The sequence below is a fragment of the Nyctereutes procyonoides genome, unplaced genomic scaffold (genome assembly GCF_905146905.1).
Source record: "Nyctereutes procyonoides isolate TBG_1078 unplaced genomic scaffold, NYPRO_anot_genome, whole genome shotgun sequence".
NCBI classification, from domain to species: domain Eukaryota; kingdom Metazoa; phylum Chordata; class Mammalia; order Carnivora; family Canidae; genus Nyctereutes; species Nyctereutes procyonoides.
Genome location: NW_026575131.1, coordinates 56,878,526 through 56,884,068, shown reverse-complemented (window position 1 = coordinate 56,884,068; position 5,543 = coordinate 56,878,526).

Here is a 5,543-nt window from a genome sequence, read left to right as displayed (position 1 = left end):
GGGAGGGGGGAGTAGGGACGGAAGGGGGGGGGGACTCCCGAGGACCCCTGGGGCGGAAGCCTTGGTGGGTGCGTGGAGGCCTCGGTGCAGGGAAGAGGGGGGGCCGCTGGGCTGCTCCCGGCCCTGCCCCCCTCCTCCCTGCCCTGCCAGGCCCTCAGTCCTGGTCACCACCACCAGGCCCTTGCACACCTGCCTCAGCCCCTTCCCGGGGAAACCGCACCACGGTGCTCCTGAACCCACCAGGGCTCCTTGCCCTTGGGATCAAGTGTGAAGTCCTAGTGTGTTTGAGTGTGTTCCAGGCCCCACCGCCTGCCCCTTCCTCCCATCCCCGCCCCCCCAGGGCCGGCTCTTCCTCAAGCCTGCGCTGCTGCCAGCAGCCTCAGGGCCTCTGCACTTGCTCTGCCCTCTGCCTTCATCCCTCCTTGGCCAGTTTGCAGTCCCTCATGTGTGTGAGTGACCGGGCTTTCCCACCGTTGTGCCCTCACCCCGCGTGGCAGTCTGCAGAGTGCTCAGCGGATGTTCGCAGGAAGAATGAGCCTTTCCACCTGGACCTGCTGTGAATAGTGTGGGGGCCCGTGGGGGCCCCTGAGCTCGGGAGGCGCCTCACCTGCTGCGAGGCGTCTTGTCAGAACACACGCTAGAGTCACGGAGCGCGGGGCCCCTATTTCCATCCGCCAGGTGGGATACGGCGGGTCACGCGTGGAAGCAAGACAGGGCAGGAATGGGACTAGGAGTGGGGTGTCCTAGCCTCCAGGACAGGCCTGTCCCACACCAGCCAGGGGTGAGTGCGCTGTGGAGTCCGGCGGGCCCCGGGGGGTGGGGGCACCCTCACTCCCGTCGCACTAGGAACACCAGTGCTCAGCTCGTCTTAAACGCAGGCCCTTTGCTGCTCACCGCGCTCACGGTCCCATTTCACAGATGAGCAAAGCGAGGCTGGGAGATGACATTGTCCCCAGGGAGGGCCGTGAGCGGAGGGCCCTGGGTGTGTAACCTTGTACTCTCCCACCCCCGGTCCTCCCTGCCCGCCGCATCCTCCCAGCTGCTTGGATGGCAGCTTGGCGTCCGCTCAGCCACCTGTGACTCAAGCAGGCTCTGTTCCCAGACTGTCGCGTTGGCTGGAGGCCCAGAAACTGCATCTCGGGAGGCCGCAGGCCAGGGCCCCCCGCAGGACAGGGGGTGGGGTGGCTCCCTTCCTGACCACAGAGAGGTCCAGAAGGAGGATGTGGGCAGCCCTCCCGCGAGGCTCCCCACCCCCAGGAGCAGCCTGGGCCGCACAGACGAGTCATCGTGACGGGCCTGCCATGCGGCCTCGGGTGGTCACTTCCCTTCCCCGGGCTTCTGGGTGTCCCTTGTGACACCTGCCCCTCCCAACACCCACTTCCCAGGACCCCTGGAGGAGAGCGTTACTGAGCACCTATGGTGTGCCAGGCCGCGTGCTGGAGGGGGGAGACGCTCCGGGAAATGAGGGGGCTCACCGCGGCTGGCGGGGGAAGCAGGTTCATGAAATAATCATGAAGCGGGTGGAAATCTCAGCAGAGACACCCAGTGCCCAACCCGGGCGGGTGGGGGGCAGGGACGCTTCTGCGAGGAGGGGCGCTGGGGGCCAGCCCTGCAGACAAGTGGACAGGGACCACGGCCCGGGGTTTGGGGTTCGAATGGGGATCCTGCCCCCGCCAGGCTGCGGGGTGGGCAGGGAGGCCTCAGCGGCGGCTCAGGACCCGCACGCGGCTGCTCCCTCGGCCGCAGCGCCCTTAGACCCGTCCTCCCCGCCGCCCCTGGCTCCCGTCTCCGCCCCTTGCCTGCTCCGGGTGCTCTCCCCACTTAGATACTCTGTAATTTACTGATTTATCCTCTTTATCGTGGACGCTTCCTCCTTTGCTGCCGTGGCTCTGGGAACGGCAGGCGTCCAGTAGATACTGGTTGAAGGGCTGAGCGACCCAAGTGTTGTTCACGGCCGTGGACTGGCTCCCAGAGGTGGGGCTGCTGCTGCTTTTTTTTTTTTAATATTTTATTTATTTATTCATGAGCGACAGAGAGAGGCAGAGACACAGGCAGATGGAGAAGCAGGCTCCATGCGGGGGGCCCGACGTGGGACTCGATCCCGGGACCCCAGGGTCACGCCCTGAGCCAAAGGCGGATGCTCCACCGCTGAGCCACCCAGCTGCCCGAGGTGGGGTTTCTGAGTGGGGAAGTGGCACCCCAGTTTTCCTCTTGGCACCTACCACTTCCTGCAACCACGGCTCGTCTTCTCCTTTCTGTTCGCGGTGTGTCCCAGGGCAGCACCCGCAGAGTGCAGGGACCGTGCCTGTCTCATGCGCTGCCGTGTCCCCAGAGCACACAGTGGGTGCTCAGCAAACAGCTAGAGCGTGCACGCTGGCCTCTGCTGCTCCCTTGTGTCTAGCAGGGTGGGGGAGGTGTGCCCACCATCTGCAGCAGGAGGGTGCCAGCGGGGGAAGGGCACCATGTGGAATCGGGGTGGGTCAGGCCTCCCACGTGGTGGGTGGTAGCACCTGGTTGCCAGGGTGACGACCACCTGTGCTGGGGATGTTGCCGTGGAGATGGACCACCCTGGAGGGGAGCACAGCTGCAGATGGGAAAGCCTTTGGGGGGGACATGGAGGTGGCAGCCTGCCCCGGGGGCTCCTGGAGCCCTGCTGTGTTCCTCTGGGTGGGGTGTGCTTGGGTCACAGGCTCGCCCATCTCGTGCCCTGCTGCCTGGGAAAGCCAGCAGGAGCCCTTAGGGGGCAGTAATTGTTTCCAAAATTAAAATCCCTGGGGCGCCTGGGGGGCTCAGCGGTGGAGCACCTGCCTTTGGCTCAGGGTGTGACCCCTGGGTCCTGGGACCGAGACCCTCATCGGGCTCCCCGCAGGGGGCCTGCTTCTCCCTCGGCCTGTGTCTCTGCCTCTCTCTGTGTGTCTCTCATGAATAAATAAAATCTTTTAAAAAATTAAATAAAATTAAAATCCCTTCTCCCCGTGGCTTCTCCCTCCAGCATGATGCGCAGGATTGGTGGTCGTGGCCGGGGAGGGAGGCTGTGGGGCGGGCGGCCTGGCAGCTGCAGGTGTGGCACCGGACGAACGGCTTCCCCTCTAGCTGGAGTGGAGTCATCGGTTGCCGAGAGGCCAGCGCGCAGGGACGGAGGCCTTGGGCCCCAGGTACCTGTCCCCGCGGTGTGACCTCGAGCTGGGGACCTAACCTCTCTGGGCCCCGGTGGGGCCTCACCTGCAACGTGGGGATGACAGCGAGTCCCTCCAGGTTGTCAGAGGATGAACGGGGGAGGTCGTACCTGCGAGACCGACTGCTCCACGCTCAACGGCCAGGAGCGATTATCGGGTATGATTTACGGGGTCAGCATTTCCGCACGCTGTGCGCCGTGCACCTGGGATGCCGGGTCCCCAGGCGCAGCTCCGTGGTCGGACTGGGGAGACAAAGGGGTCACCGGTCCGGCCTGCAAGGCGAGTGTCACGGAAGGGTGGTCTGGAGTTGAGTCACGTGGCTCCGTGTGGCTGCCTCGGTGTCTACTCTGATTGGTCTGGTGGGCCCCGGGGGGGGGGGGTTAGCCTGGCACCGGCCCCTCAGACAGGCGCACGCCCTGGGGGTGCATCTGGGGCACACCAAGCGCCTGCCCCTGCCATGACTCCCATGGCTGCCCTGGGATCGACAGTCTCCCCACCGCAGGGGGGGTTTCCCCAGGGGGCCCCCTAACTAGGACCCCGACGAGCCCACCAAAACCCCTGCTGTCCCTCAGCTGAAGCCCAGGGACCCCAAAACCCATGGACCCTAAAAGGCATGTGCCCGGTCCTGCTGCTCTCACTGCCGGCACCCTGTCCGGCTCCCCCGGGCCCGGGAGTCCTGAACTTCTCGGGTCCTTCCATGGAAACAGGCTCGCCATCCAGTGCCCCGGGGCTCTGCTGAAGAATTGTCGATTTAGGGGCACCTGGGTGGCCCAGCCGTTGAGTGTCTGCCTTGGGCTCAGGGTGTGACCCTGGGGTCCCGGGATTGAGTCCCGCATCAGGCTCCCTGCAGGGAGCCTGCTTCTCCCTCTGCCCGTGTCTCTCATGAATAAATAAATAAAAATCTAAAAAAAAAAAAAGAATTGTTGATTTAACAAAGTCACAACAAGGGGACAGTGCGACTGGAAATCTAAGAGCGAGGGAGCAAGAAAAGGTGAGTGTGAAGAGGCGCTCGGGGGCGCCCGGTAGGCTCAGTCCATGGAGCGTGTGACTCTTCATCTCAGGGTTGTGAGTTTGAGCCCCACGTTGGGTATAGAGATGACTTTAATATATAAAATCTTAAAAAAGAAAAAAAGAGGTACTCAGGCTTTTTCTGAAGGGAAGTAGGGAGGCCCAGAGGATTCTAGGCAGGGGCGGGGTGGGGGTCATGAGGATTGGCCTCGTGTGGCCACGTGGGAGGGATCTAAGCACGGAAACTTTGAGAAGCGTCCCCCTGCCGCAGGACATCCCACGCGGAGCATGTTCTCGTTTCAGAATGGAATTCAGCCTCCACCCTTAAAAACACCCACTCTGGGCAGCCCGGGGAGCTCAGCGGCTTAGCACCGCCTTCAGCCCAGGGCGTGACCCCGGGGTCCCGGGGTCGAGTCCCGCGTCGGGCTCCCTGCTCCCTGCGTGGAGCCTGCTTCTCCCTGCCTGTGTCTCTGCCTCCCTCCCCCTCTCTGTGCTTCTCATTAATAAATAAATACAATTAAAAAAAACCACACACACTCTGCTCTGCTACACGCGGAAATTAACAGCCTCCCCTGCAGATCCCAGTAGAACCGCTTGTGTACGATCACTGTTTGTTATGGAAATTTTATAAAAAAAAAGAAAGAAATTTTATTATTATTTTTATTTTTTTAAATAGGCCCCCCTGCCCAATGTGGGGCTCGAACTCAACGACCCCGAGATCAAGACTCCCGTGCTCCATGGGCTGAGCCCACCGGGTGCTCCTGGAGATTCTCAAACACAAGCGAAAGCCGAGGGCGTCGTACAGCGAACCCCCCACGAACCCATCGCCCGGGGGCCCTGGGGCTTCGTGAGTGCGCCTCAGGCTCCACCGCAGTACACCCCAGACGTGTGTGATTCTGTCCACATCTAACATATCAGGACTTTAAAAAAAAAAAAAAGCCCAAATCCAACAATTCCATTTCATCCTTTACAAAATTTTTTTAAAGATTTATTTATTTATTCACAAGAGACACAGAGAGAGAGGCAGAGACACAGGCAGAGGGAGAAGCAGGCTCCACGCGGGGAGCCCGGTGCGGGACTCGATCTCAGGACCCCGGGGTCACACCCTGAGCAGAAAGCAGATGCTCAACCACTGAGCCACCCAGGTGCCCCCACCCTTTAAAAAGTTAGCAGTAATTCTTTTTTTTTTTTTAAGAATGATATGGATATGGAAAGGTCTTTATTTCTTTAAATTTTTTATTATTATTTTTAAATATTTATTCATAGAGATGCAGAGAGAGAGAGAGGCAGAGACACAGGCAGAGGGAGAAGCAGGCTCCATGCAGGGAGCCCGATGCGGGACTCGATCCTGGGTCTCCA